Consider the following 12,054-nt stretch of genomic DNA (forward strand, 5'->3'; position numbering starts at 1 on the left):
GGGACAAGAGATACCCGCTACATGTGGACAAGAGATTCCCACTACGTGTGGAAAAGAGATACTTCCTATGTGTGGACAAGGGATTCCCGCTACGTGTGGACAAGAGATACCTCTACGTGGGGACAAGAGATACCCCTACATGTGGACAAGAGATACCCGCCACATGTGGATAAGACATATCCGCTACCTGTGGACAAGAGATACCCACTACGTGTGGACAAGGGATTCCCACTACGTGTGGACAAGAGATACTTGCTATGTGTGGACAAGGGATTCCCGCTACGTGTGGACAAGAGATACCCTCTACGTGGGGACAAGAGATACCCGCTGCATGTGGAATAGAGATACCCTCTACGTGGGGACAAGAGATACCCGCTACGTGTGGACAAGAGATACTTGCTATGTGTGGACAAGGGATTCCCGCTACATGTGGACAAGGGATTCCCACTACATGTGGACAAGAGATACCTGCTATGTGTGGACAAGGGATTCTCGCTACGTGTGGACAAGAGATACCCTCTACGTGTGGACAAGGGATTCCCGCTACGTGTTGACAAGAGATTCCCACTACGTGTGGAAAAGAGATACTTCCTATGTGTGGACAAGGGATTCCCGCTACGTGTGGACAAGGGACTCCCGCTACGTGTGGACAAGAGATACCATCTACGTGGGGACAAGAGATACCCGCTACATGTGGACAAGAGATAACCGCTACGTGTGAACAAGAGATAACCTCTACGTGGGGACAATAGATACCCGCTACATGTTGACAAGAGATACCCGCTACGTGTGGATAAGACATATCCGCTACGTGTGGACAAGAGATACCCGCTATGTGTGGACAAGGGATTCCCACTACATGTGGACAAGAGATACTTGCTATGTGTGGACAAGGGATTCCTGCTACGTGTGGACAACAGATACCCTCTACGTGGGGACAAGAGATACCCGCTGCATGTGGAATAGAGATACCCGCTACGTGTGGATAAGAGATATCCACTACGTGTGGACAAGAGATACCCGCTATGTGGGGACAAGAGTTTCCCGCTACGTGTGGACAAGAGATTCCCGCTACGTGTGGACAAAAGATTCCAGCTACGTGGGGACAATAGATACCGCATGGAAGATACTTTCTACGTGTTGACAAGAGATACTTTCTACGTGTGGACAAGAGATACTTGCTACGTGTGGACAAGAGATACCCTCTACGTGGGGACAAGACATACCCGCTACGTGTGGACAAGAGATACTTGCTATGTGTGGACAAGGGATTCCCACTACGTGTGGACAAGACATACCTGTTATGTGTGGACAAGGGATTCTCGCTACGTGTGGACAAGAGATACCCTCTACGTGTGGACAAGGGATTCCCGCTACGTGTTGACAATAGATTCCCACTACGTGTGGAAAAGAGATACTTCCTATGTGTGGACAAGGGATTCCCGCTACGTGTGGACAAGAGATACCCTCTACGTGGGGACAAGAGATACCCGCTACATGTGGACAAGAGATTCCCACTACGTGTGGAAAAGAGATACTTCCTATGTGTGGACAAGGGATTCCCGCTACGTGTGGACAAGAGATACCCTCTACGTGGGGACAAGAGATACCCGCTACATGTGGACAAGAGATAACCGCTACGTGTGAACAAGAGATACCCACTACGTGTGGATAAGAGATATCCGCTACGTGGGGACAATAGATACCCGCTACCTGTGGACAAGAGATACCCGCTACGTGTGGACAAGAGATACCCGCTACGTGTGGACAAAAGATTCCAGCTACGTGGGGACAATAGATACCGCATGCAAGATACTTTCTACGTGTGGACAAGAGATACTTTCTACGTGTGGACAAGAGATACTTGCTACATGGGGAGCAGAGATTCCCGCTACGTGTGGACAAGAGATACCCTCTACGTGTGGAGAAGGGATTCCCGCTACGTGTTGACAAGAGATACCATCTATGTGGGGACAAGGGATTCCCGCTACGTGTGGACAAGAGATACCCGCTACGTGTGGACAAGAGATACCCGCTACGTGTAGACAACAGATACCCTCTACGTGGGGAGAAGAGATTCCCGCTACGTATGGACAAGAGATACACGCTACGTGTGGACAAGGGATTCCCGCTACGTGTGGACAAGAGATACATGCTACATGGGGAGAAGAGATTCCCGCTACGTGTGGACAAGAGATACTTGCTATGTGTGGATAAGGGATTCCCGCTACGTGTGGACTACAGATACCCTCTATGTGTGGACAAGGGATTCCCGCTACATGTGGACAAGAGATACCCGCTACGTGTGGACAAGAGATACCCTCTACGTGGGGAAAAGAGATACCCGCTACGTGTGGACAAGGGATTCCCGCTACGTGTGGACAAGAGGTACCCTCTACGTGGGGAAAAGAGATACCCGCTACCTGTGGACAAGAGATACCCGCTACGTGTGGATAAGAGATATCCGCTACGTGTGGACAAGAGATACCCGGTATGTGTGGACAAGAGATTCCCGCTATGTGTGGACAAGACATACCCGCAACGTGTAGACATGAGATTCCCGCTACGTGTGGACAAGAGATACTTGCTATGTGTGGATAAGGGATTCCCGCTACGTGTGGACAAGAGATACCCTCTACGTGTAGACAAGAGATTCCCGCTAACTGTGGACAAGGGATTCCCGCTACGTGTGGACAAGAGATACCCGCTACGTGTGGATAAGAGATATCCGCTACGTGTGGACAAGAGATACCCTCTACGTGGGGACAAGAGATTCCTGCTACGTGTGGACAAGAGATACCCGCTACGTGTGGACAAGGGATTCCCACTATGTGTGGACAAGAGATACCCTCTAAGTGTGGACAAGAGATTCCCGCTACGTGTGGACAAAAGATTCCAGCTACGTGGGGACAATAGATACCGCATGCAAGATACTTTCTACGTGTGGACAAGAGATACTTTCTACGTGTGGACAAGAGATACTTGCTACATGGGGAGCAGAGATTCCCGCTACGTGTGGACAAGAGATACTTGCTATGTGTGGATAAGGGATTCCCGCTACGTGTGGACAAGAGATACCATCTACGTGTGGACAAGGGATTCCCGCTACGTGTTGAAAAGAGATTCCTACTACGTGTGGACAAGAGATACCCTCTACGTGGGGACAAGAGATACCCGCTACATGTGGACAAGAGATAACCGCTACGTGTGAACAAGAGATACCCACTACGTGTGGATAAGAGATATCCGCTACGTGTGGACAAGAGATACCCGGTACGTGTGGATAAGAGATATCCGCTACATGTGGACAAGAGATAACCGCTATGTGGGGACAAGAGTTTCCCGCTACGTGTGGACAAGAGATACCCGCAACGTGTGGACATGAGATTCCCGCTACGTGTGGACAAGAGATACTTGCTATGTGTGGATAAGGGATTCCCGCTACGTGTGGACAAGAGATACCCTCTACGTGTAGACAAGAGATTCCCGCTAAGTGTGGACAAGAGATACCCGCTACGTGTGGACAAGGATTCCCACTACGTGTTGACAAGAGATTCCCTCTACCTGTGGACAAGAGATACTTGCTACGTGTGGACAAAAGATTCCCGCTACGTGTGGACAAGAGATAACCTCTACGTGGGGACAAGAGATACCCGCTACATGTGGACAAGAGATACCCGCTACGTGTGGACAAGGGATTCCCACTACGTGTGGACAAGAGATACTTGCTATGTGTGGACAAGGGATTCCCGCTATGTGTGGACAAGAGACACCCTCTACGTGGGGACAAAAGATACCCGCTGCATGTGGAATAGAGATACCCGCTACGTGTGGATAGGAGATATCCACTACGTGTGGACAAGAGATACCCGCTATGTGGGGACAAGAGTTTCCCGCTACGTGTGGACAAGAGATTCCTGCTAAGTGTGGACAAAAGATTCCAGCTACGTGGGGACAATAGATACCGCATGCAAGATGCTTTCTACGTGTGGACAAGAGATACTTTCTACGTGTGGACAAGAGATACTTGCTACGTGTGGACAAGAGATACCCTCTACGTGGGGACAAGAGATACCCGCTACGTCTGGACAAGAGATACTTGCTATGTGTGGACAAGGGATTCCCGCTACGTGTGGACAAGGGATTCCCACTACGTGTGGACAAGAGATACCCTCTACGTGGGGACAAGAGATCCCCGCTACATGTGGACAAGAGATACCCGCTACGTGGGGAGAAGAGATTCCCGCTACGTGTGGAAAAGAGATACACTCTACGTGTGGACAAGGGATTCCCGCTACGTGTGGACAAGAGATACATGCTACATGGGGAGAAGAGATTCCCGCTACGTGTGGACAAGAGATACTTGCTATGTGTGGATAAGGGATTCCCGCTATGTGTGGACAAGAGATACCCTCTATGTGTGGACAAGGGATTCCCGCTACATGTGGACAAGAGATACCCGGTACGTGTGGACCAGAGATACCCGCTATGTGGGGACAAGAGTTTCCCGCTACGTGTGCACAAGAGAAACCCGCTATGTGTGGACATGAGATTCCCGCTACGTGTGGACAAGAGATACTTGTTATGTGTGGACAAGGGATTCCCGCTACATGTGGACAAGAGATACTTGCTATGTGTGGACAAGAGATTCCCGCTACGTGTGGACAAGAGATACACGCTACGTGTGGACAAGAGATACCCGCTACGTGTGGATAAGAGATACCCTCTACGTGGGGACCAGAGATCCCCACTACGTGAGGACAAGAGATACCCGCTGCGTGTGGACAAGAGATACCCGGTACGTGTGGACAAGAGATATCCGCTACGTGTGGACAAGAGATACCCTCTAGGTGGGGAGAAGAGATTCCCGCTACGTGTGGACAAGAGATACACGCTACGTGTGGATAAGGGATTACCGCTACGTGTGTACAAGAGATACCCTCTATGTGTGGACAAGGGATTCCCGCTACATGTGGACAAGAGATACCCGCTACGTGTGGACAAGAGATACCCGCTACGTGTGGATAAGAGATATCCGCTACGTGTGGACAAGAGATACCCGCTATGTGTGGACAAGAGTTTCCCGCTACGCGTGGACAGGAGATACGCGCTACGTGTGGACAAGAGATACTTGTTATGTGTGGACAAGGGATTCCCGCTACATGTGGACAAGAGATACTTGCTATGTGTGGACAAGGGTTTCCCGCTACGTGTGGACAAGAGATACCCTCTACGTGTGGACAAGAGATACTTGTTATGTGTGGACAAGGGATTCCCGCTACATGTGGACAAGAGATACTTGCTATGTGTGGACAAGGGTTTCCCGCTACGTGTGGACAAGAGATACCCTCTACGTGTGGACAAGGGATTCCCGCTACGTTTTGACAAGAGATTCCCACTACGTGTGGACAAGAGATACTTGCTATGTGTGGACAAGGGATTCCCGCTACGTGTGGACAAGAGATACCCTCTACGTGGGGAAAAGAGATACCCGCTACATGTGGACAAGAGATACCCGCTACGTGTGGACAAGAGATACCCGCTACGTGTGGATAAGAGATATCCGCTACGTGTGGACAAGAGATACCCTCTACGTGGGGACAAGAGATTCCCGCTACGTGTGGACAAGAGATACCCGCTACGTGTGGACAAGGGATTCCCGCTACGTGTGGACAAGAGATACCCTCTACGTGGGGAAAAGAGATACCCGCTACCTGTGGACAAGAGATACCCGCTACGTGTGGACAAGAGATACCCTCTACGTGTGGACAAGAGATACCCTCTACGTGGGGACAAGAGATTCCTGCTACGTGTGGACAAGAGATACCCGCTACGTGTGGACAAGGGATTCCCACTATGTGTGGACAAGAGATACCCTCTACGTGGGGACAAGAGATACCCTCTGCATGTGGACAAGAGATACCCGCTACGTGTGGACAAGAGATACCCATTACGTGTGGATAAGAGATATCCACTACGTGTGGACAAGAGATATCCGCTATGTGGGGACAAGAGTTTCCCGCTACGTGTGGATAAGAGATTCCCGCTACGTGTGGACAAAAGATACCCGCTATGTGGGGACAAGAGTTTCCCGCTACGTGTGGACAAGAGATACCCGCAACGTGTGGACATGAGATTCCCGCTACGTGTGGACAAGAGATACTTGCTATGTGTGGATAAGGGATTCCCGCTACGTGTGGACAAGAGATACCCTCTACGTGTAGACAAGAGATTCCCGCTAAGTGTGGATAAGAGATACCCGCTACGTGTGGACAAGGATTCCCACTACGTGTTGACAAGAGATTCCCTCTACCTGTGGACAAGAGATACTTGCTATGTGTGGACAAAAGATTCCCGCTACGTGTGGACAAGAGATAACCTCTACGTGGGGAGAAGAGATTCCCGCTACGTGTGGACAAGAGATACACGCTACGTGTGGATAAGGGATTCCCGCTACGTGTGGACAAGAGATACCCTCTATGTGTGGACAAGGGATTCCCGCTACATGTGGACAAGAGATACCCGCTACGTGTGGACAAGAGATACCCGCTACGTGTGGATAAGAGATATCCGCTAAGTGTGGACAAGAGATACCCGCTATGTGTGGACAAGAGTTTCCCGCTACGTGTGGACAGGAGATACGCGCTACGTGTGGACAAGGATTCCCACTACGTGTTGACAAGAGATTCCCACTACCTGTGGACAAGAGATACTTGCTATGTGTGGACAAGAGATACCCGCTGCATGTGGAATAGAGATACCCGCTACGTGTGGATAGGAGATATCCACTACGTGTGGACAAGAGATACCCGCTATGTGGGGACAAGAGTTTCCCGCTACGTGTGGACAAGAGATTCCCGCTAAGTGTGGACAAAAGATTCCAGCTACGTGGGGACAATAGATACCGCATGCAAGATACTTTCTACGTGTGGATAAGAGATACTTTCTACGTGTGGAAAAGAGATACTTTCTACGTGTGGAAAAGAGATACTTGCTACGTGTGGACAAGAGATACCCTCTACGTGGGGACAAGAGATACTTGCTACATGGGGAGCAGAGATTCCCGCTACGTGTGGACAAGAGATACTTGCTATGTGTGGATAAGGGATTCCCGCTACGTGTAGACTAGAGATACCCTCTACGTGGGGACAAGAGATACCCGCTGCATGTGGAATAGAGATACCCGCTACGTGTGGACAAGAGATACCCGCTATGTGGGGACAAGAGTTTCCCGCTACGTGTGGACAAGAGATTCCCGCTAAGTGTGGACAAAAGATTCCAGCTACGTGGGGACAATAGATACCGCATGAAAGATACTTTCTACGTGTGGACAAGAGATACTAACTACGTGTGGACAAGAGATACCCTGTACGTGGGGACAAGAGATACCCGCTACGTGTGGAAAAGAGATACTTGCTATGTTTGGACAAGGGATTCCCCCTACGTGTGGACAAGGGATTCCCACTACGTGTGGACAAGAGATACCCTCTACGTGGGGACAAGAGATCCCCGCTACATGTGGACAAGAGATACTCGCTACGTGTGGACAAGAGATACCCGCTACGTGTGGACAAGAGATACCCTCTACGTGGGGAGAAGAGATTCCCGCTACGTATGGACAAGAGATACACACTACGTGTGGACAAGGGATTCCCGCTACGTGTGGACAAGAGATACATGCTACATGGGGAGAAGAGATTCCCGCTACGTGTGGACAAGAGATACTTGCTATGTGTGGATAAGGGATTCCCGCTACATGTGGACAAGAGATACCCGCTACGTGTGGACAAGAGATACCCTCTACGTGGGGAAAAGAGATACCCGCTACGTGTGGACAAGGGATTCCCGCTACGTGTGGACAAGAGATACCCTCTACGTGGGGAAAAGAGATACCCGCTACCTGTGGACAAGAGATACCCGCTACGTGTGGATAAGAGATATCCGCTACGTGTGGACAAGAGATACCCGGTACGTGTGGACAAGAGTTTCCCGCTATGTGTGGACAAGAGATACCCGCTACATGTGGACAAGAGATACCCGCTACGTTTGGACAAGGGATTCCCACTACGTGTGGACAAGAGATACTTGCTATGTGTGGACAAGGGATTCCCGCTACATGTGGACAAGAGATACCCTCTACGTGGGGACAAGAGATACCCGCTGCATGTGGAATAGAGATACCCGCTACGTGTGGATAGGAGATATCCACTACGTGTGGACAAGAGATACCCGCTATGTGGGGACAAGAGTTTCCCGCTACGTGTGGACAAGAGATTCCCGCTAAGTGTGGACAAAAGATTCCAGCTACATGGGGACAATAGATACCGCATGCAAGATACTTTCTACGTGTTGACAAGAGATACTTTCTACGTGTGGACAAGAGATACTTGCTACGTGTGGACAAGAGATACCCTCTACGTGGGGACAAGAGATACCCGCTACGTGTGGACAAGAGATACTTGCTATGTGTGGACAAGGGATTCCCGCTACGTGTGGACAAGGGATTCCCACTACGTGTGGAAAAGAGATACCCTCTACGTGGGGACAAGAGATCCCCGATACATGTGGACAAGAGATACCAGCTACGTGTGGACAAGAGATACCCGCTACGTGTGGACAAGAGATACCCTCTACGTGGGGAGAAGAGATTCCCGCTACGTGTGGACAAGAGATACCCGCTACGTGTGGACAAGGGATTCCCGCTACGTGTGGACAAGAGATACCCTCTACGTGGGGAAAAGAGATACCCGCTACCTGTGGACAAGAGATACCCGCTAAGTGTGGACAAGAGACACCCGCTACGTGTGGACAAGAGATACCCTCTACGTGGGAACAAGAAATTCCTGCTACGTGTGGACAAGAGATACCCGCTACGTGTGGACAAGGGATTCCCACTATGTGTGGACAAGAGATACCCTCTACGTGGGGACAAGAGATACCCTCTGCATGTGGACAAGAGATACCCGCTAAGTGTGGAGAAGAGATACCCACTACGTGTGGATAAGAGATATCCACTACGTGTGGACTAGAGATATCCGCTATGTGGGGACAAGAATTTCCCGCTACGTGTGGACAAGAGATTCCCGCTACGTGTGGACAAAAGATTCCAGCTACGTGGGGACAATAGATACCGCATGCAAGATACTTTCTACGTGTGGACAAGAGATACTTTCTACGTGTAGACAAGAGATACTTGCTGCATGGGGAGCAGAGAATCCCGCTACGTGTGGACAAGAGATACTTGCTATGTGTGGATAGGGGATTCCCGCTACGTGTGGACAAGAGATACCATCTACGTGTGGACAAGGGATTCCCGCTACGTGTTGAAAAGAGATTCCTACTATGTGTGGACAAGAGATACTTTTTATGTGTGGACAAAGGATTCCCGCTACGTGTTGACAAGAGATACCCTCTACGTGGGGACAAGAGATACCCGCTACATGTGGACAAGAGATAACCGCTACGTGTGAACAAGAGATACCCACTACGTGTGGATAAGAGATATCCGCTACATGTGGACAAGAGATACCCGGTACGTGTGGACAAGAGTTTCCCACTACGTGTGGACAAGACATACCCGCAACGTGTGGACATGAGATTCCCGCTATGTGGGGACAAGAGATACTTGCTATGTGTGGATAAGGGATTCCCGCTACGTGTGGACAAGAGATACCCTCTACGTGTAGACAAGAGATTCCCGCTAAGTGTGGACAAGAGATCCCCGCTACGTGTGGACAAGGATTCCCACTACGTGTTGACAAGAGATTCCCACTACCTGTGGACAAGAGATACTTGCTATGTGTGGACAAGGGATTCCCGCTACGTGTGGACAAGAGATAACCCCTACGTGGGGACAAGAGATACCCGCTACATGTGGACAAGAGATACCCGATACATGTGGATAAGACATTTCCGCTACGTGTGGACAAGAGATACCCGCTACGTGTGGACAAGGGATTCCCACTACGTGTGGACAAGAGATACTTGCTATGTGTGGACAAGGGATTCCCGCTACGTGTGGACAAGAGATACCCTCCACGTGGGGACAAGAGATACCCGCTGCATGTGGAATAGAGATACCCGCTACGTGTGGATAGGAGATATCCACTACGTGTGGACAAGAGATACCCGCTACGTGTGGACAAGAGATACCCGCTATGTGTGGACAAAAGATTCCAGCTACGTGGGGACAATAGATACAGCATGCAAGAAACTTTCTACGTGTGGACAAGAGATACTTTCTACGTGTGGACAAGAGATACCCTCTACGTGGGGACAAGAGATACCCGCTACGTGTGGACAAGAGATACTTGCTATGTGTGGACAAGGGATTCCCGCTACGTGTGGACAAGGGATTCCTACTACGTGTGGACAAGAGATACCCTCTACGTGGGGACAAGAGATCCCCGCTACATGTGGACAAGAGATACCCGCTATGTGTGGACAAGAGATACCCGCTACGTGTGGACAAGAGATACCCTCTACGTGGGGAGAAGAGATTCCCACTACGTATGGACAAGAGATACACGCTACGTGTGGACAAGGGATTCCCGCTACGTGTGGACAAGAGATACATGCTACATGGGGAGAAGAGATTCCCGCTACGTGTGGACAAGAGATACTTGCTATGTGTGGATAAGGGATTCCCGCTACGTGTGGACAAGAGATACCCTCTATGTGTGGACAAGGGATTCCCGCTACATGTGGACAAGAGATACCCGCTACGTGTGGACAAGAGATACCCGCTACGTGTGGATAAGAGATATCCGCTACGTGTGGACAAGAGATACCCGCTATGTGGGGACAAGAGTTTCCCGCTACGTGTGGACAAGAGATTCCCGCTACGTGTGGACATGAGATTCCCGCTACGTGTCGACAAGAGATACTTGTTATGTGTGGACAAGGGATTCCCGCTACATGTGGACAAGAGATACTTGCTATGTGTGGACAAGGGATTCCCGCTACGTGTGGACAAGAGATACACTCTACGTGTGGAAAAGGGATTCCCGCTACGTGTCGACAAGAGATTCACACTACGTGTGGACAAGAGATACTTGCTATGTGTGGACAAGGGATTCCCGCTACGTGTGGACAAGAGATACCCGCTACGTGTGGACAAGAGATACCCGCTACGTGTGGATAAGAGAAATCCGCTACGTGTGGAAAAGAGATACTTCCTATGTGTGGACAAGGGATTCCCGCTACGTGTGGACAAGAGATACCCTGTACGTGGGGACCAGAGATTCCCGCTACGTGTGGACAAGAGATACCCGCTGCGTGTGGACAAGACATACCCGGTACGTGTGGACAAGAGATATCCACTACGTGTGGACAAGAGATACCCTCTACGTGGGGAGAAGAGATTCCCACTACGTGTGGACAAGAGATACACGCTACGTGTGGACAAGGGATTCCCACTACGTGTGGACAAGAGATACATGCTACATGGGAGGAAGAGATTCCCGCTACGTGTGGACAAGAGATACCCGCTACGTGTGGACATGAGATTCCCGCTACGTGTGGACAAGAGATACTTGCTATGTGTGGACAAGGGATTCCCGCTACGTGTGGACAAGAGATACTTGCTATGTGTGGACAAGGGATTCCCGCTACGTGTGGACAAGAGATACCCTCTACGTGTGCACAAGGGATTCCCGCTACGTGTTGACAAGAGATTCCCACTACGTGTGGACAAGAGATACTTGCTATGTGTGGACAAGAGATACCCTCTACGTGGAGACAAGAGATACCCGCAACGTGTGGACATGAGATTCCCGCTACGTGTGGACAAGAGATATTTGCTATGTGTGAACAAGGTATTCCCGCTGCGTGTGGACAAGAGCTACCCGCTACGTGTAGACAAGATATTCCCGCTACCTTTGGACAAGAGATACTTGCTATGTGTGGACAAGAGATACCCTCGACGTGGGGACAAGAGACACCCGCAACGTGTGGACATGAGATTACCGCTACGTGTGGACAAGGTATACTTTCTATGTGTGGACAAGCGATTCCCGCTATGTGTGGACAAGAGATACCTGCTACGTGTAGACA

Source organism: Telmatherina bonti, assembly GCF_933228915.1.
Source record: "Telmatherina bonti genome assembly, chromosome: 9".
Taxonomy (NCBI): domain Eukaryota; kingdom Metazoa; phylum Chordata; class Actinopteri; order Atheriniformes; family Telmatherinidae; genus Telmatherina; species Telmatherina bonti.